The sequence below is a fragment of the Peromyscus eremicus genome, chromosome 5 (assembly GCF_949786415.1).
Source record: "Peromyscus eremicus chromosome 5, PerEre_H2_v1, whole genome shotgun sequence".
Classification (NCBI taxonomy): Eukaryota; Metazoa; Chordata; class Mammalia; order Rodentia; family Cricetidae; genus Peromyscus; species Peromyscus eremicus.
This window is the reverse complement of record NC_081420.1, coordinates 31,481,264-31,503,057: the sequence shown is the minus strand read 5'-3', so window position 1 is coordinate 31,503,057 and position 21,794 is coordinate 31,481,264. Positions and strand designations below refer to the sequence as shown.

At 43.9% G+C, this 21,794-nt stretch overlaps 1 non-coding gene across 1 annotated transcript; it reads left to right on the top strand.

Moving 5' to 3' along the window:
• Positions 1-347: 347 nt before the first annotated feature.
• On the top strand, positions 348-469 carry LOC131912142 (small nucleolar RNA SNORA40). The gene has a single exon (XR_009379549.1). It is a non-coding gene; the product is annotated as a small nucleolar RNA SNORA40 (small nucleolar RNA).
• The last annotated feature ends 21,325 nt before the right edge of the window (positions 470-21,794 follow it).

Here is a 21,794-nt window from a genome sequence, read left to right as displayed (position 1 = left end):
CTCTTTCTCTTTCCCACTTGACCACAAGGTAAACAGGGATCCTTTCCATAGGCTGCCACCATGCTGCTCTGTGCTGCTGTCTACCCAAAGCTTTGTGGTCAGTCAGTCACAGACGGAAGTCTCTAATGCTTGGAGTACAAAAAACCTGTTCCCTTCTTATGCTGATGTATCCCAAAGATTTATTACAGTAGCAGAAAGTTAGGCAGCATTTCTTCAAATCCTCAACTTCCACAGCACCTTCACTAACACTCACAGCTAGTGATGCTCAACAGGCCTTCGCTTTCTCCAGAAAATCTTCAGTGTGTCTGAGAGTGTGAGAATTTTCATCCACAAGAGCTAGGCAGGATGGCATGTGTGTGTTCTGTTCAACTGGTAGACAAAGGCAGGAAAGACGGATGCAAAGATTAATCCTCTTTTACAACCCAGAGCTTATTGTTCAGTATGAGTTTTTATGCATGTGAGGACTATCACACACACACACACACACACACACACACACACACACACACACACACACAGACACCACACACCATACACAGGATCCCACACTCTGAAATGCTGGTGATCCATACAACACTTCTATACCCAGAAATATAAAATCCTAGCTTCCAGGCCGAGAAAGGTACTTGAATGTGAGTTTTTCAGTCCTTGAAGAAATTGTAGTGAATATTACAAGCTAGGATACACACAGTGAAGTGAATGCACATGGTGAACAAACCCAAGGAAACAAAATCCTTAGCCAGCACTAGGAAATTCTCCCAAATCACACCAACAACTCCCCCAGTCCCTGGAAATTTCAGACGAGGTCCTTTCCAAACGGAAATCTTTTTTTTTTTTTTTTAATTTTTATTTTGCAATACAATTCAGTTCTACATATCAGCCACAGATTCCCTTGTTCTCCCCCCTCCCGCCCCTCTCACCTTCCCCCCAGCCCACCCCCCCATTCCAATCTCCTCTAGGGCAAAGCCTTCCCCACAGACTGAGATCAACCTGGTGGACTCAGTCCAGGTAGGTCCAGTCCCCTCCTCCCAGGCCGAGCCAAGGGACCCTGCATAGGCCCCAGGTTTCAAACAGCCGACTCATGCAATGAGCACAGGACCCGGTCCCACTGCCTGGATGCCTCCCAAACAGATCAGGCCAATCAACTGTCTCACCCACTCAGAGGGCCTGATCCAGTTGGTGACCCCTCAGCCATTGGTTCATATTTCATGTGTTTCCGTTTGTTTGGCTATTTGTCTCTGTGCTTTATCCGACCTTGGTCTCAACAATTCTCGCTCATATAAACCCTCCTCATTCTCGCTAATTGGACTCCCAGAGATCCACCTGGGGCCTAGTCATGGATCTCTGCATCCAGATCCCTCAGTAGTTGGATGAGATTTCTAGCACGACAATTAGGGTGTTTGGCCATCCCATCACCAGAGTAGGTCAGTTCGGGCTGTCTCTCGACCATTGCCAGCAGTCTGTTGTGGGGGTATCTTTGTGGATTTCTGTGGGCCTCTCTAGCACTTTGTTTCTTCCTATTCTCATGTGGTCTTCATTTACCATGGTCTCCTATTCCTTGTTCTCCCTCTCTGTTGTTGATCCAGCTGGGACCTCCCGCTCCCCCAAGCTCTCTTTCCCTCGACCCTCGCCCTTCACTACCCCCACTCATGTCCAGGCTGTTCATGTAGATCTCATTCCATTTCTCTGTCATTGGGCGATCCCTGTGTCTTTCTTGGGGTCCTGTTTTCCAGGTAGCCTGCCTGGTGATGTGAGTAGCAGTCCAGTCATCCTTGTTCCACATCTAGTATCCTGTTATGAGTGAGTACATACCATGTTTGTCTTTCTGAGTCTGGGATACCTCACTCAGGATGATTTTTTCTAGATCCATCCATTTGTCTGCAAACCTCATGATGTCATTGTTTTTCTCTGCTGAGTAGTATTCCATTGTGTATATGTACCACATTTTGTTTATCCATTCTTCAGTTGAAGGGCATCTAGGTTGTTTCCATGTTCTGGCTATTACAAACAATGCTGATATGAACATAGCTGAACAAGTGTTCTTGTGGTGTGGTTGAGCATTCCTTGGGTATATGCCCAAGAGTGGTATAGCTGGATCTTGGGGGAGATGGATTCCCAATTTTCTAAGAAATCGCCATATTGATTTCCAAAGTGGTTGTACAAGCTTGCATTCCCACCAGCAGTGGAGGAGAGTTCCCCTAGCTCCACATCCTCTCCAGCATAAGGTGTCTTCAGTGTTTTTGATCTTAGCCATTCTGACAGGCGTAAGGTGGTATCTCAGAGTTGTTTTGATTTGCATTTCCCTGATGATTAGGGATGTTGAGCAATTCCTTAAATGTCTTTCAGCCATTTGAGTTTCCTCTGTTGAGAATTCTCTGCCAAACGGAAATCTTACAGAAACCATTTCCATCGCCATCTTCGTTTGCCCAGGGTGACTCTTGATGGGAGGTTCAGCACCATTGAAGGCATGGCTGCTGCAGAAGAGCAAGTGCAGGGCTCTAGCAGGCCAAAGCATGGCAAACACAGGCCTGAGCATGGCCAACATGGAGCCAACAGGTTTTGTCCTTTACCCTTCTCTCTCCCATCCTAAAGCTTTCAGTTACACTCCTAAAGCTACCACCAAGGTCTAGTCCCTGATTTGACCACTTTGTTATGCCTGACTCATTCCTGAGACTGAACACCAAGGTCCAACTATCAAAACATCAGAGTCTAACTATCAAAATTGATTATTTCGACTCACCTAATTAAAATATCCAATCAGAGCTTACCAACATGCCCTAGCTCATTCTAACACAGACCACCCCTTTTCTCCTCTTAAAATTAACGCTTGCAAGCTATTTGCTGCTGTTTCTTCCCAGTTCATATTCAGCCATGTTGTCTCTTTGCCTTGATTACTAAAGGATCTCTTTGTGTTTGGTTTGTGCATAGAAATTGGTGTTTGGGTGTGGTCTGTGCCTAATCTGGGGTCCAGAGGGGAGCACCCCACAGTACACAGGTCCTTTCAGCAAGGACATCTGGATGCTGCAGCCCTCCAGTTTCTGCTACCTCCAATATCTGGAGCCCCAGCACATCACTAGGGGCCTTCTCCGGAGTCATGTGTCTTTGATAATATGGTTTGTTCCATTATGGTGTTGGGAAGTGAAGTCCTTAAGAAATGATTAGGCCATTAAAAGAGATTCCTGCTTTTCTCCTGGAAATTCTCACTGTCTTGGGACTAGAAGAGCGTTGTCTTTTCAAATGTGCTCATGTGCGCTTCTGCTGCCCACTAGGAGTTCAGTTAATTCGAGGCCCTTACAAGGGACATTCTCTCCAACTTCCTTGTTCTAGAACCCTGAGCAAATATAAACATCCTTTCTTTACATACCACCCATCACAGGTATTCAGTGATAGCAACAGAGAATAGACTGAAACATGGATTATTTCATCAAACATAAATCCCACTCAATGTCTTATAATTCAGCCTGTGTGTCCTTACAACATACCAAAAATATCAGAAAACACAGCAAATTCCAAACTAAACTTTATTTAATGTGGTTAACCAACCTGCTATTCAATTATTTGGGGTTTGAATGTCCTCTTAGTGATCTATTTGTTTAATTTGTTTGAGCTGCTTTTTCCCCAGCTTGATGGTAGTACAAGTAACAAAACTCACATACACATAATGTATAGAAGGTGATAGCTTTAGAATCTTACACATTGTGAAATGTTTGCTACAGCTGAATGAATCAACACATTTAATATCACCCGTGGATGCATGTGTATGCAAAGTGAAGATACTTAGATCAATGTCATGCCTTGTCAACAGAGGGGCGAGTGTACATTGGCACAGAATAGTTCTGCATTGACCTTTTCCTCTCTTACCATTACCACAGGCTTGCCTAAAGTACAAATACTGAATGTACCCCATGGGGCTTACTCCAAACTACTCTTTAGAAGTCTTTAGTGACATCCTTCTTAGCGCTGTCATGAGCCTTGGCTCGCCTTGTACTGGCAGCACTCCTGCATCTCATTCTTCTTGATTATGAATGTTCTTGGCCATGTCCCTCCTGCCTTCTACAAGTGCCCTCCAAAATCGGGCTCAACACAGGCCCTTCCTTCGATGTGCCTCCTTCCTCTAAGGCTGCGTATGACTGTGTTGGGAGCACATCACCATAAGGCTAAGTCTAGCAGCAACTCCAGCCATAGGACGGCAAATCTTTCTGAGGCAGGTACTACTCAGTGATCCCCTGCCAAGAGCTCAGAAAAGCCCCAAGAACCAGAAGAGGCACCGGGGCTGAGGTAAGAGGCCAAGTCAGCCCGCAGGCATTTGACCTTGTGGTCTCACACCACTGGAGGTTTCTGAAGCTGTCTGAGACCACTGAGCCGGGTCACCCCTCCGCCCAACTGTGTCATGTCTGGAATAGAAGCACCAACCCAGCAGAAGTGTGGTTAGTTCTGTAAACGTCAAGAAAAACAACCAGACGTCGTTCCTGACCGTTTCAGAATTCCTCTGCTCTCTGGTAGGCCAGGGTGGGGTCCTGAGGCCTCCGGTGGCAGGTGAACCAAGGTTAGCTGGACATGACTCCATGGAGATAATTCAGTGTCAGCTGGGCTGTGGTCACCTAGCATCTCAGCGATGCCAGACAGTCAAGGTGGCTCCTTCACGGGGCTGGAAAATGATGCTGGCTGGGGAAGGTTGTTCGGCTGGAGCTGTGAAGCAGACAGCCTGCACCTGTGAGCAGCTGAGTTCTCAGGCAGAGGTCCCCAAACCAAGCATTCCAAGGGGGTCAGGTAAAACTGGAATATCTCTTTCAAATCACCAGATGTACCACCTCTTTCCATTTACCAAGACATCTCTGCACATATCTGGCAGGAGGAGGTGAATTCAGACTGTCATTCCTAGTGGGGGAGTGGAGGAGTATGCAGGGAGGAAGGCTTTGGTGTGACCATCTTGGTGGGGTCCTTTGCTCAGGCTGTAGCATCTAGGCATATCCTTTAGAGTCCAGCTATAGCATACAGTATTTAAGGATGTATAATCCCATGTTGGCTTTGTTAATTTTTAGTTTTTATAATCCTAAAAGTCATTCCACATACCCCACCCCCGCCTTCCCCTCGGAAACCAGAGCCTAGATGCAGTCTAGCATGTCTCTGTCTTGGACAGATTCTTCTTGGGAAAGGGCCACTGTTTCTGAGGCTCAAAGAAGGCCTTTCTGACAAGAAAAGCTTATCTGAGAAACTTTCACTTGTCCCAACAACTGTGCTCAAATACTAACCCCCTTTTAGGTGCTTAATTAGCAGATTGGTGGCATCGAAGTTCCCTGATGGGGTGTTGGAGGACTATGCCTTCCAAATGGGAAAGACACACACTGCCAAGGCTGACATGCTGGCCTGTGCACACAGCTGTGCCATTGCTGTGTGGAAATGAAGAGTAGAAAGAGACGAAAAGACAGGCCCCAGGCAGCGTAGTCTACCCCGCAGCTAGGGAGAGGGCCTGTGGGAGCCCAGGTTGTGGAGCTGAAGGCTGGGAAGGAACAGTGGTGTTTCACCCTTTAGGGCCTGAAGACTAGGCCTGTTGCCTCCCTTTACTTTCCCTCAAGTCTAGGCAGGAATACCCTGACGTATCACTTGTTTCTCGGGTTTCCAGAGACACAGCAGAGAACTCTGTGGCCTCGGGGTCTCGCATCACAGACCTGACATCAGTTGACTAAGGGATAAGTGTCATTTGTACACTAAGACTTGAAACTAAGCAGAATTTTATTACGCTTCAATCTATTAAATAAAAAAACTTTGAAATTATATTTTCTTTTCCTCAACAACATAAAAATACCATTAAAATATTTTTTGAAAACTATAGCATCTGTAAGAACATGTACAGGCAGACGTTTTTCTTGTAACTGTCTGCTTAATGATATAACTTATGTTATATTTATGTAGTATTAGTCATTATTATCATCCAGAGATTATGTAAATGCATAAGGAAATGCATGGAGGTCTCTGAAAACACTGTCATTTTGTGTCCTCGAAGTTTAGTATCTGTGTGGCCCTGGGGTCAGGCACCCATGCATACTGAGGGGCGGCTGTAGTAGGCTATCACTTTACAATTCCAATCACCAGATAGCGAAATCTCCCAGAAGGAAAGCTCCAACCTTTCAGCCTGCCAAGTAATTGGTCATACTTTGGCATTTCCTTTGGTCTCTTCCCATGTGTATTTGAGCTTCACAAATGTCAAAGCTCTAAGTGAAAACGAAGATCTTTACTGTGAACAGAACTACTCAGAGATGAGGTGAAAAAATGCCTAGAAAACTGGCTTGTCCACATCCAAGTTGTTAAGTTTTATAATATGACAAAGACATGGACTGCGGACTGCTTCGTGTATGTTAGATAAAGCATGTAGCTTTTCAAAAATACTTTTGATTTTGATTATTAGAGCACAGGGGAAACCTAAAAAGCACTTTGGAAAAATGTGCATATATAATTTTATGTATTTTCCCACATTCCACATGTGTATCCCATATATATCCTACTTAGATGTATCCCCGATGTATATCCCATACATATATAGCTAACAGTTGACCACTAAAACTTCTCTTGAGATCACTAATTGAATCTGCTTAATATATTTTATAAAGTTTACAGACGCACTTTCTCAGTTTTTGTCATGATCTGGCTCGTCACCTGAGCCATGTGTGGAGAATTCTTCCAAGCTTCACCGCTCCACCCAAAGGAAGCAGATGCCCCCTCTTTGGTCCAAGAATTTGCTCAAGTATTGTGTTGGGCTCCTGGGGCTTCAAAAATCATTTAAAGCAGCACGTGGGTCCTGCGTTCATATACACTGATGGTACGTCCATCCATGTCTGCCATCAGGTTCTCAAAGGGCTTGAGGTCTTAGAAAATCTGAGTAATTCTACCAACCAAAAGATCTTCGTTTGAGCCATTCTATTGATACTAATACAGTGCCTCAATACAAAGCCTAAAATGGGCTCAGCTTACACTGCTTGATATAATTTATTTTTCTGAAACAGGATCTTTCTATGTATCACAGGCTGTTCTTAGATTTATTATATATCCAAGACTTTCCTGGAATTTGTTATTTAGTCCCATCTAGCACTGAACTTATGAACCTCCTGCATCTGCCTCCTGGCTATTCAGATTGACAGGCATGTGCCGCCACACCTGGCTTAAAACATCTTCTTTTAAAGATTTATTGATTTTATTATTTTATGTGTATGGTGTTTTGCCTGAATGTATGCATGTGTACCACATGCACAACTGGTGCTCACGGAGGCCGAAAGAGCACATCCAATCCTCTGGATTTGGAGTTAGAGATGATTGTGAGCAGTCATGTGGGTGCTGGGAATCAAATCTGGGTCCTCTACAAGAGCAACAAGTGCTCTGAACCACTGAGCCATCTCTCCAGCTTAAAACAGCTCAGTCGTAGAACTGCTTAAGAAATGGAGACAAGTTTAACATAATCAAGAAGTGCAAATAGTAGAACAGACTGATATTCATATACAGTATGTATCTCTTGAGAAAATAATAATAAAATTCTCGTGTATTTGGAATTAAATACTTACCAAGCTTAAAGAGGCATTAAAACAATTGGTTCTCTTTAACGGCTTTAAGTGAATCCTTGTACTTCACTTCAATTATTAATTTACTTACTAATTCTTGCTTTTGTTGATAACTGAGGGAGAGTCATTTTGACTTCTGTGTAAAACATGACACATGACAACATCAAAGTTCTAGATCAGTTGATTCGTGTTGAACTCAGGAGCGGTGACAAGATGCTTATGTACCAAGTAGATAACAAGTAATGTTGAGACAAATTCATATCAGCACTGGGTGGACTCTTGTTAGGGGAAATGTTAAGTGAAAAACATCATTCTCCAAACTGGGCAGATTGTGTTAGCTAGCCAGGCAGAAGAGGCAGGCTCACTGCTTCTACAAATATATAGATGGTAGATGCAGGGGTCTCCCCTAGGCTATGGCTTCACTTCTGAGGTTCCAGTTACCTGGTACTATATGCAGTTCAAAATACTAAATATAAAACTCCAAAGAAATATATAACTGTGAGATTTTTAGAAAACTTGTATTGCAGTATATTATTTTAATCATTCTTGATTATCATTAATCTTATTGTGTCTAATTATAAAGTAAACTTTGTCATAGACGTGTGTGAAGCAAAAACAGCAAATGCAAAGTTTAGCACCATGTATCTCCAGCATCAGGATCCACTGAACAGGTTGGCTCATATTCTTTGTGGATATAGAGGATGCCATGTTAGCCCAGTAATTTTGATCTGCGTACAAGCCAGGTTTTGAGCTGGCTACACTGGAATGTTTCCCAGTGCCCACATGCTTCCTTGTCTTCCTTGCAGTTATTGGTATAGAGCCCTCTCTGGTTCCTCATCATCATCCCTCTCCATATTATTGACTTAAACAACTGTCAAAACCTTTGATCATTATCACCCATGTTTCTAATTCTAGACTGTTCCTCCTTTCTTGGTAGGATTCATGTGTTTATATCTACTGTTTTTTCGAACACAGTAGATGCTAAATAAATATGCACTCTGGATAAAAGAGAGAGAGAGCCCTTTATAAAAACATGAACAAATACAAAATTGTAGAAAAAAAATGCCTTGGAAACACCTTTTTCTTGAAAATTCTGGTTCAAAAAAGGGACTCTGATTTTTAGTTGGTTGTTTCCATGACTATGATGAAGAGACTATGCAACTCAGCCAAGGGGTTAGTGTTCTGACTAATGAGCTTGCTAGATATCAGATGCGTCACCGCCAATTCTCAATGCACAGCATGCTTGGGAGCAACGGATCTGCAGCTACAAGCCCGCCTGCACCAGCCTGTGGGGTCCTGCTGCCTCTATCTTCAGGAGGCCTCCACCCAGCAACTGGTAGACTGGTAGACTTTTCATCTTTCTTGACAATTAAATGCCTGAGTGTGGTGTGTTTGGGTTTCAGGGGGAAGGTTTAAAGCACCAAGGGAGAGTCACTCCGGTTGCATCATAAACACTAATTAGCTGGCATTATTTCCAAATAGCCTTTGATTAAAGTCTTTGAGGTAGTGACAGGAAAGAACAACACGGTCCAAATCTTCATTCATCACACAAAACAAAGTCTGAACAGGACAGTCATCACTTGGAGCACATAGGCAGAAAAACAGACCCACTAAGTGTGGGCCATCATTCAACACCATCTAAAGGCAAGCTGGAGAAATGTCTAGCCTTGGGTATGGTAGGGGGCTCCAAAGCACCTAGACTCAGAAGGGCTTGGAAGCATTCCTCAAGGAGCCAATCAGAAGCTCCATGTCCTTAGCAGATGAAGCAGACAATAATAAAATATGGACCAGATGGCAAGACAGGGTCTCCTGCTGGAATACATTTACTAGCCGGAAGCTGCACTCCTCCGCTGACTCCCTCTTCCTGTTGTCCTGCCTACACTTGCTCTCAGTGTCCTGGGAACCCCGAGTCCTCCGCAGCTGCTCCAACTCACAGCCACTCTGCCCACCTTGTTCCGTTCCTCTCCTCTTGCTTCTTAGCAAGATCAAGGGCAACGCTGATGGCAATAAATTACCCTCTAATGCAAAAGCACTCAGTCCTGCGATGGCATTCACTGAGTGATCAGGGAGGGCAATAAAGTAAAGGAGAGGAGGGCAGGGAGGGGCTCCGGCATCCATCCAGGTATCTTTGAACAGAGTCACTTTGCCTTCTGCTGGGACCTAGTCAGGATGCCTTGGGTTTAGCCCAGCGGGGGTGGGGGTGGGTGCGGCGCTCCCCCATGCCAGACACTGCACTTGATGCAGAAGACGAAAGGGGCAGGACACCCACTCACCTACCCACCGCCACCTCCACTTCCATCCGGCTCTCTTTAGAGCTTTGGTCTAGTTGAGTCTAACAGCTCCAGGGATATAAGAGTTGAGGGAAGTTCAGAGAAAATGGATCCAGGCCTCCCAACCAGATTTTTACAAGACCTTTATTCCTGGCTGCATCTGCCCATTGCCAGCCACAGCTCAGAACACAGCGTGACTCTGCATGCTTGCACTCCTCTCTGGAGCTGGTAGAATTCAGCTTCTGTCCAGTTTCCTGAGAAAACAAAATCTGTCTTCCCGGTGTGTTTCCAGGATGAACCTTCACTGTTCCACATAGTAAGGCTTTTCTGAACAACCAGACTCAGGGAGCTTCCTTAATGGAGCCAGAGAACTTGTCTTCACCTAATTTTGTCCCAGTCAAGACAATAAAGTTGTCTGATTCTGAAATCACAATTAGAGGTTTGAGCATCATCCCTTGACCTCCAAACACGTTAGACAATATTAAATCGAAGTCTCACAGTTTGCTGCCAGTAATTAACCTAACAACTGTTTACTTACCAAGTACACAGTTGGCAGTGAGTAAAATCAAGTAAATTTAAGCAGTGAATGAAGACTCCAAAAAGAATAGCCCAATCCCTGTGCTATGCATATCCCACAAACAGACGCCCTACAAGACTCAGATAATTGCCTCCATTGACGGCAGACTAAACACAGGTAAGAAGTAGAATCCCTGCACCACCGTGGAATTTTGACCATTCATTCATGACTGATGTCCTGTTTGTTATTGGTGAGTTGGAAGATGATTTGCAACAGCCTGGTACATTAAAGTAAGTGTGAAGTTTACAAAGATTCTTACTCTCACATGCAGATGACTTCCTCCAAAGCAGTGTGGTCCTTAACTGCCCGACCGAAGACACTTGGGTTGACATATCTGAGGTTGGGTAAGGATGCTACCGAGCTCTAGAGAGGTTAGAGATGCGATTTCAACATTCTACCATGACCAGGGCAGATACCCACAGTGAATTTTACCCTGCTGAAAGAATCCTCAATGCTGAAGATGATGAGTGAATTAGACTGGTGACTTTTATCATTGCTACAACAAATTACCTGACAAGAGCAACAGGGGTAGGGAGAGGGAAAGGGGGGAGAGAGAGGGAGGGAGGGGGAGGGAAGGAGGGTGGGAGGGAGGTTGGTGGTGAGGAAGTATAGGAATGTGAGGCAGCTCACATTGGATTTTCAGACAATAAATGCTGGTCTCTGCTGCTTCTCTATGTTACTCAGTTCTGGATACCCAGCCTATGGATGCTGCTACCCACATTTAAGAAGGAGAGTCCTCACCCCTCCACCCAGTCTCCAAACCCCCTCTCAGACATCCCCAGAGGTTTGTCTACTTAGTGATTCTGGATCCTGCCAACTTGACAACTGGTATTATTGTCTACCACAGCGACCAACTTGTTCGGGAGGAATCCACTGGATATGTGCAGCACATTGCCCTCACCCTTGTCTGCGCGTGTTCATGACCTCATCTCCTCTGGGTCCCTTGCTGAGGTTGGTTAGTACTCAATGTGGAATTATCTGTTGGAAGACCATGTTGGCATGTTAAACCATGACTGGATGCTGGACAGCTTTCAGTTTTCAATTCGATGGGAACATATCTCAGCATGGCAACAAGATAGTGGAGTTGGCAGGCAGATTCCCAGGAACCTCAGAACGTTCAAAGCCCTTGGAATTGTCAGAAGGGACCCAAGCCAGGGTTGGGTGGAATTTTTTGTTTGTTTGTTTGTTTGCTTAGTTCAGATCAATACATGGATTGGTTGCCTCGGTTAGAAAGTTAACCACACTGGACACATTACATATGATATATGATGACAGTCTTTTTTGAGGAACACCCATGGCCTGACAACTTCAGAGCCTCCTAATGGGTGTCCTCAGGTACAGGTTACCATGAGCACAGTAAGGCTTTGATGTTCTGGCCACAACCCAACAGTTGGAGTGTTTGTTCTATGTTCGGTGACAACAGGGACAGTTGAAAGAAGACAATGTACAGAATCCATGTGACACAGATACAAGCAAGCAGAAGTGATGTGGAAAGAAAAGCAATCTCTTAAATAAGCTTCTGAGTCCCTCGTACCAAGAACGATCACTGTCTTACATGTAGGTATTTAAAAAATGACTTACAAATACGGAGAACTGGCCATAATGGTGTGGGTCTGTCATCCCAAATTCTCAGAGGCTAGAGAAGAAAGATCAAAAGTTCAAGGCCAGCCTGAGCTACGGAGCAATGTCAAGGTCAACCTGAGCAACTAGTGAGACCCTTTGTCAAAACTTAAAAAACAAACGAGGAGCTGAGGATATATCTCAGGGGTGGAATACTGCCTGAGCACGTGCAGGGCCCTAACTTCAACCCCCAGTATAGCTAAAAACAAAACAACAGCAACAACAACAACTCTCCAGGAACCTTGGGCCACCATTTTTGAGATGGAGCAGTGTCCCCAGCTGTTGTGTGGCAACAAGACCATTTGGTCCATAAAAGTCCTGTGTCCTGTTAACATCAACTCCCCTCGTTCTCCAGAGGCTGAGCTGGGTCACTGCAAAGGCTATTTTTTTAACTTTCATTCTTACCTGTATAATTTCAAGGTAAAATAACAGTGACTGGGATACACGGATGTGTCTCCTGAAACTCTCCAAAAGTCCATGACAAGTCATCAAAGTGGGAAGATGGTGAACCTGGTGAATTTTGAAAATGGATGGAAACCCAGTGAAGTGGGAGAGCTAGGATGTGGACCTTTGTGCGTACGAATCCCCTAAACACCTTGACTTTCTCCTCCAGCTCAGAACGTGGTTAATAATGAAGCAGAAACCTCCTAGTGGGCCTAAAAGCAGGAAAGAATTTTTCTTCAGATGACAGATTTTCCCCTTTGCTCCAGGTACACTCTGCCTCTTGCTGGACCAGCTCAGGGGTTACCATACCTTCCCCTGTAGGAAAGAAACGGCCTAGGACTCAGCGAACTGCTTCAGCCGAGACCTGGGACAGATCATTCTCCGTGCCCTGGCCCATTCTCAGTGAGTCAGCACAGCTGGGCCCACCCTATAATCAAAGAATGATTTATTCTGGGTCCCTGAACCCACAGCAAAACATTAGATAACAACTAGCCTATTAATGAGAGATGAAAGTGTTATTTTTAGATTAGGTTAACCTAGAAAAAAAAGTTGACTCAATTTTTGGCTTACTGAGATGACCAAGATATGTCTATTAACAGCTCACCTGTTTGTGTGCTTAGCAGGGCACAGGTTAACATGCATGAGTCTATTCTCCTAACTGTGGCATTTCAAAATGCACACAGGTGACCAAGGTACATAAGAGTCACCTCTGCAGACAAGCAGCTTTCTCTTTCCTCATAGAAAACATGGTGAAATTCCTTCCAAGCGCTGCACGCAGCCAGGCCTGTTGGGATGGCACAGGTTCAGTACATTCCACACTCTGATACTGCTTCACACTGAGCGGCATCTGCTTCCCTCCTTCAGTTCTTTCTGACAGCGGAAGATGAGGAACAGGCATGGTGACACTGTGTCAGATCGATGGCACTGCTGGGTGCCAGAGTAAGATTTTAATTAAGAGTTCATTTCCCACTTCCCACATGGAGCTAACTTACAAAACGGGGGAAGAATAAGGAACAAGACTGTTTTGTAGGAAGATTCCCTCTCCTCTTTGCTTTAAGTATTTTCAGTACCTCAGAAGATTAAGTGAATGGAGCAATGAGCCCATTTTACAGATGGGGAACTGAACTCAGACAGGCCACCATCACATACTGATCCTGGAAGGAAAGCCCAATTTTCCACTTTAATGTCAGTACTGTGGCTTCAGTGACATATATTTCATTATTTGAATAAATTAAATGAAAGCAAAGAAAAACAATTCTAATTTTGGTATAGGTTATTGATGAGGGATTGCATTGTTGACTCAGTCAAACTGCCCTGCTGAGGCAACTGCTATGGCTGAATAAAATAAGAAGCTGGGTGTTCAGTGGCAACAGACAATGATCAAGCCTGCCAGTACTTCAGGATCAATATTCCAGAGCAAGGACCCCAAAGAAATAAAAACTTCCAAGTCCGCCATTCTTCCTTGCTTTCTCCTTGAAGCGTTTGCCGTTTTCTAAGCCACACACCAGACAAGTCGAAAGCAGAGGCCCAGAGCTTCAGCAGCTATCCCAACCAAGTCATGGAGAAGTCAAGAATTCAGAAGGAAGACACATAGAAGAGAGTCAAGAGAACACACACACACAACCATACAACCACACACGCGCACACACAGTGGAGACAGTATTTGAAGAACTGGCCAAGATTTTTCCAAAATATTGAAATCGTTAATATATACATCTAAGAAGCTCTGCAAACTTAGATATGAAAATAACAGGAAAAGCCACAGCACATTCGTTAGAATTCTATCGTGCTGAAATCATCAGAGGTTCCATATTCTGGAAATCAGAAATGGATAGAAATGTTAAAAAATGACCAAGGATGAGGACTAGAGGTGGAGATGGAAACTGATCAGATTCAAAGACGCAACAGTTACACGGAAAGCTGATTGCAGACTTCCTGGAAGAAACAATCGAATCGAAAAGATGGAAAAGCATGTGTGTGTGTGTGTGTGTGTGTGTGTGTGTGTTGGAAGGAGTTGCTGGTGGCCATGTGTACACATGTGTGGAGGCCAGAGGAGAGCCTGGGATATCTTTCTCAGTCCATCCATCTTGCTTTGGGGGACAGCATCTCTTGTGGGCCTGAAGATCAACCAGTATAACAGATGGCTGCCAGGAAAGCCCTAAGGATCTACTTATCTCCACCTCCCCAGCACTAGAATCACAAGCACACAGCACACAGCATGGACCACTGTGCCCAGAGTTTTTAAATGGGTTTTAGGGATCAGACTCAGGTCATCATGCTTACAAGGAAAGCATTTTACCAACTGAGACACCACCCCAACCTGATGAATAACATCTTTAAAAGGCTGAAAGAAAACAGTTGTGAAATTCTAGATTTATGGGTGGGAAGATGGCTCAGCAATTAAGAATACTTGCTGCTCCTGAAAAAGACATGACTTTGGTTTCTAGCACCCACATTGGGTGACTCACAGCCACTTGCTACTGGGGATCTGATGCCCTCTTCTGGTCTCTAGGGCACTTGAATTCATGTAAACACACATACACTACACACACACACACACACACACACACACACACACACACACCAAAAATAAATATTTTTTAAAAAAATCTAAACCTAGAAAAATATCTTATAAAATGTAGACAAGTCATTTTAGTCATCTCTACTGAGAAATAGCATAGGTGATAAAGCTATAAATTTATGTAAAAATCAAATGATTTATGTTATATAGCTTTATCCCTGTGTGTATACTCTTTCCTACTAGGATTTAGACCTCCCAGGAGTAGTCAAAGTCAGAAATAATAAATTATTTTGAAGAGCAATCGTATAGGAGTGACCTACTTGCAAGCCTACAGGCTACATGTGACCAAGAGTAGCCAGGAATACAGTCCAATGCAAAATCACACTTACTTGAAATATTTTGAGATTATTTTGCAATTAGTAATGCAAATGATGATTCTCAAAGTGTGAGCTTTTAGATGACAATGTTGTCAATGCTACAGGCTTTTATTACATTTTTCCTGCTCCTGTTCATAATTGTCAGGCATCTTTGTCTTCAAATTCATAAAATTCTGTGCCTAAAATGCATAAAATTACATTTCTATGTAAGTAAACTGTTTAATTAAAAACATGAAAATAAACTTAAAGATTTTATATAGCATCACCCAGAACTGAGGCAGAGAAGGAAAGGCCCTGCTTCTTGGCACTGTATTTCTAATGTTCCAGTGCTGGGCAGGAAGTGCTCACAATGAGGCACAACGATTCCTTTAGGCATGCAGGAACTGCAGAGAAGCAAGCCTGAGAGTCTGTCTGTAAACATAATGACTACCTGGTCTTGGAAAAGTTGGCGTCGTGCCTAGGAAGACCGTGGCTTTGGCTGCAGGCACACCCTCCAGACCACCCTGAATAGCCATCACTTCTAGCTGTTCTCTCTGGGCAAGGACTTGACCTCAATTAATTAATAAACTTACTTATTTATTGAAACAGTATTGCACTACATAGATACGGCTAGCCTCAAACTCAGAGACCCACCTGCCTCTGCCTCCAAGTGTTGGAATGAAGGGTGTGTAAAACCATACCAGGATCCTCCATCTTATAAATGATTGTGCTAGTCTAGTACCTGCTTCCAAGAGCTGTGAAGACCTAATGAGGTCATGAATATGAAGAGCCTAGTACAGAGCATGACCCAAAGTCAGCACTGACACTGCTAGGCCTTGTTTTTCTCACAACAGACACTGAAGGACAATGTATAACCTATGACTTGGGCAGCAGTACCAGAGAAGCAGTGTTGATGTGAGGATCACTAACAGAAGCAGTATGCTATGTACACATGTTGGCTTCCCTGTTCTGTGAGCTGTGAAGTCTGGTTGCCTTAGAAATGGGGTAGGTGTTAGTCCTCCGTTTAAAAAAAAATAGTAAGCATACTGCTGAGAATTTATAGGAAAATTCATTTAATTAAGTACCATCTGAGCCACCCACACTGTGAACAAGGATTCTAGCAACAAAGGGGTTATTATTGCCAAGTTCCTGACAAATGTAAGTTGGTTTTACTTTGCTTTTTTGTTTTTGTTTTTGTTTTTGTTTCTTAGCCAAGGCCTGAACAAAGAGTTCCAAATGACGGTAAGGAAAGCATCCTTGTCACAGACCAAAAAGGTCACAAAGCCCAAAGGAAATTGGAAAACCCTTCAGAAACAGTTCTCCTGCACACAGGTAGCACAGACAGATGTAAAATGGGAAAGAACGGTCACTACAGGTTAGGGTAATTCTTGGAGGATATGCGTTGTGTTTTTCAGTCTGAGCCTGGTGCTCCATACCTGTATACCCAGCATGCAAAAAGCTGAGACAGAAGGTTTGCCTGTAGTCTGAGGCCAGCCTAGGCTACATATCAAAACCCATCTCAAAACAAAACAAAACAAAACAAAAACCAAAAAATAAAATAAAATAAAATAAAAACAAGACCTGAACATGCTCCATCCAGCAAAGAATATCAGATGTGTAAGATGGGGATGAGTAAGTCCAGCCCCTGAGGGGTGAGTTAACCCGATTCTTGGGGAGGAGTGTGTGAAGTTCACACTAACGAGACAGGCAACACCAATGGATTCTCAGAATGAAGAAATTACTAAGGAAGTAGCAGGGAATAATAGGGATACTAATCTCAAGGATTTACATAACATAAAGGTCCAAAATGAAAGATGTCCCCAAAGGAGACAAATGGCTTCACTGGATCAAGCCCAACCTCCTTAATGTATTAACACCTGCCAGAAAGACTTACGAGAAATGGACTTACCTGTCCTGGGCTCCAGAAAGTCTTTGACAAAATAATAAGGTGGCATCAGCTTGCTAGAATCTTCTGTGCAGAGCAAATTCAGTCAAAGAAGATATTGTGCTAAAAATACTAATGAAAGATAGGTTGCCGGGTGGCGGTGGTGCACCCCAGCACTAGGGAGGCAGAGCCAGGCGGATCTCTGTGAGTTCAAGGCCAGCCTGGTCTACAGAGTGAGATCCAGGACAGGCACCAAAACTACACAGAGAAACCCTGTCTTGAAAAGAAAAAAAAAAAGATAGATGATAGACAGACAGACAGACAGATGGATAGGTAACTAGATGTGTGACAGATGGAGACAGGCTGGCCCTGATCCTTAGCCAGTGAGGATATTCCAGTGGAACACTGTGCACCAACATCTCGAGCACACCTGCACATTCAGAAAGTAGAAGTCCAGGGACTCTCAGAGGCATTCGGTTGTCTGTGGAGAACGCTGTGGTCTGATGCCATCAGTGGTCCTGCCTCTGTAGGACCACCACCTTGTTCAAAGGCCAAAAGGAGTGCAAAAGATGAGGTAAGAAGTGACCAGGTAAAGAACAGAAGATGGGAAAGATGAGGCTTCAGAACAACAGCAGAAGGACACTGACGTCCACCACCAGAGCAGAGAAAAAGACATGCTCACACAGAAATGGGAGAGGAGAACACACAGCAGCAAAGACATGGGGGTGAAGAAGCCCTCCAACGTGACAGGGGTCAGAGTCCACCTCCTGCCTCAAACACAGGTGGAGTCGCTGTGCTCATTCTCAGCCTTTGGACACCAGGCAGACGAAACAGAGATTCCACCGAGAAAGGAAATGGACAAGATGGGCTCTAGGACAGTCCAGCCAATGGAGGGAGGGTTTCAGTTAGGTGACAGTGCAAAAAGAAGGCCGAGCCACCCAGCCACTCCCCTGAGCCAGCTGAACATGTTGAGAATTTGGGATCATTAAGGTGGCTACATGTACAGAGTAAAACAATGGAGAAGAGTCGTCTTCTGGGCATCCTCACGGCTTCTTTCTGTCGTCCCCACTCTGTGTTCAAGAGATCTGCAGGGAAGAAGGGCTTTGAGGTTGAGGGCTCCTGTCTGCTCAGACTGGCTATGTGTAGAGGTAAAGACACCACCTGCAGTGGGAGGAAGCAGCAGCAGAAAGGAGCTCATGCATGCCAAGGAATACCCAACACTCCCACCGCCAGAGTGGAAAGACCTTGGCCACAGAGTAAACTCAGAAGGGAAAAAATTGCCCCAGACCAGAAGCCGCCCAAGTACCACCTAGCTAAGCACTCAAGCTCTGTTCAAAAGATGTGTTTCCACGTAACTTAACTGATTCTAGAGCAAAGCCCAATCATATTTAAAGGGATACAACAAACAACTGACACTCTACAGAGGATCCAATCCCAGTGTTGAAGACCTGGATGTAGCTCAGTTGGTAGAGCATGTGACTAGCATGCATGAAGCCCTGGGTAATCCTTACCACTGCATCATCCCAAGACGCAAGAGGTGGCGGCAGAGGGATCAGACAGAGGTTCAAGGTCAGACTTGGCTACAAAGCAATTTCAAAGTCAACCTGGACTATATGAGATTCTGTCTCCAAATAAATTACTTAATCAAAATGAATTTTAAAATGATTCCAATGTATGGCCATGCATGGAACAATTATCAGACATGCAAAGTCACAGGGATATATAATCAACGATAGGGGAATTTGTTAGTATAAATAGACCCAGATATGACACAGACAAAAGCATTAGCACATTGGGATATTCAAAGTTATAATATATTCTATATACTCAACAAAGTAGAGAAAATTACATTAAAAATCCATAAAAACCTTTTTAAATGTCCTAAGTTCTGAAGAATATCTCAAAGTTTGAGTTATCTCTATGCATTTTTAATGGAAGATGACAGCATCAAATGTTTTTAGACTGATTATAGAATTTACTGTCTATTAATGATCATTTGGAGACCCCATTCATAAACTGAGAGTATCTAGACCAACGGTTCTCAACCATCCTAATGCTGAGACCCTCATGTTGTGGTGACCCCCAACCATAAAATTATTTTCATCACTACTCCATAACTGTAATTATGCTACTGTTATAAATCATAATGTAAATAATTTTGGAGACAGAGGTTTGCCAAAGGGGTTGTGACCCAAGGGTGAGAACTTCTGATCTAGAGTGACTGTGATATATGAGGGCCTTAGTAAGAGTAGAACAGAGGCAGGAGGCCGTGGTTAGTGACCATCAAGGACTATTTCCAGCTAAAAAGCTTTCAGACTTAGAGAGATGCCATTCAGCCTCTTGGACATCTTAGCTCTATGAGCAAAGGCACACCATGACCTTCCTAAAACTGGTATATCCTCCAGAACTGTTCCCACTTGCTACATGGATGACTTTGACATATCTCTGTGTTGCATTCGGTTCTCTTACTGACAGACTCTGGGTTAGACCCCACTCCCCTTTCCCAGGTTACAGCTAGCTAACCTCTATCACATAAAACCACACTCTCTACTGCTCAATGGGAGCTATAATAAGAGTGTATGGAAAGGTATGCTCGCCTTCCTTAAGACAGACCCTATAACCCTCCAGAAGCCATATCTGTACCTGTTGACTCAAAGTGAAAATGTCAAGCACTCTCTGAGGCAAGTGATGCTCACCTTTCAGGATGCATTCATGGCAGATCAAGCCAAGTTGAAGTGTGGCAAAAATCCCCTGGAACTGTAAATATTCTAAATTATTTGCCTAAATGAGTCAAAATACAGGTCGTTGCCAAAGAGAAAGTTGATCTTGCAAGGTGAGAAGCCAACATCATGAAACCTTAATGTCCCAACTGAGTGATGAGAAACATCAATCCAAGGACATTGTGCAAAAGATACTGGGTGTGTTGGGGCCTGAGGTGTCTCTCTGTTTCAATGCTACTCTGTTTCTGAGAATAATGAGATTATCACAGATCTTGACTTCATGTTATGACCTGATGGAAATCCAACCTAAACCTGTCCTAGAGCATGTGATAAACCAGAGCAGCCTAGAGCTCAGTTGTCACCACCTTTTCAAATAAAGACATCTTAATTAAAAAATTATAAGCTAGACTTCTGCCAAAGATTCAAACAGAACATCAAAAGGATAGGGAAAAATGTCTTTCTGGGACCATAAAAGACAGGGCCCAGACTGGGGGACAGCTGCATAAAACCATGTGGAAGAGGCTCCCAAGACCTAGAACAAAGAGTGGCCAGAGTTGAAGCTTCTCCCTAGTGAGGGCACCAGTCCCATTTGGAAGGAGATTCAAGATGCAAATGATTGTGTATAGAAGCACACCTCTTCTCTCCACTCCTGTGTCTTGTCTTCAAAATCAGCCTGTCCCGGCATGTAGGGAAACATACAGAGCATGCTGATCTCAGATATAAATCTGCGTCCTATGGAAAAATGGCCAAACAAAAAAGTGGCATCTTCTCTACCACTAACAATACCCTATATCCCTCTGTTCCTTTCAGAACTAACTGGAACTCAGACCAGGCTCCCAGCAGAAGGCAGCTCAGACCTAGGCTATCTCAGGATACACATGCAATTCCCCAGTACCTGGTGAAAGATGTAGGTGTGAGAGGTAAGCGGAGGCTGAATTTTAGCATCAGAAGTCTTGGTATTATAGAACCAATGAAGGTAGAAGCTTTTTAATCAGTAACATCCTGGCAGTGACTTTAAGAGGCGGGGCCTACTGGAAGTTGAGTCACTAGAGCACTCCCCTTGAAGGGGATATTGGCACCCCAGCCCTTTCATTTCTCTTTTCTTCCTGGTTACCTTGGGATAAGCAGCCTCCTCTGCTATATGCTTCCATCATGATGTATTGCTTTGTCACTGGCCCAAAGGCAGTTGGGCCAAGCAACCATGAGCTGAAATCTCCAAAACTGTGAGCCAAAATAAATCTTTTCTTCTGGTAAGTTGAGTAACTCAGGTGTTTTGTTATAACAATTGGAAGTTAATTACTACAGAAAAGCTATATAATGATGCTGTGCTATGCAATGCTTTATTCTCTCTCTCTCTCTCTCTCTCTCTCTCTCTCTCTCTCTCCATGGAAGTATTGATCTTTAGTTCATTCATTAGTGTTAATGATATACATCACTTTCTCAAACATAATTTACCTATTATTATTTTAAGCAAGGAAGCTAATGAAAAGCAGTGCTTCCTTGTATCCTTGAGGAAAGAAAAGGACCAATATTCTGGATTTTTATCAATGAATTCTGAGAATTGCTGTCTCCATTTAAGTTACTAGGAGTCTTGACATTGTTTTTCACAATCCATAAATAATTGGTTGTCCCTATAGGAAGCCTACAACCTCTTTATTGGCCATGAAGCAATAGTATCAGTTTGGTGTCCACACATTCCCTCGTATGGCCCTGTGAGTTAGTTTCCCATCCGACTGAACCAGGGCTTAGCTGAAGAAGCTGGTCAAAGGGCACTCAGAATGTGATGGACACTATTCACCTGAGCAGACCCTGAGGAAACACCAAGGGTCCACAAGAGATGTGTATCAACTG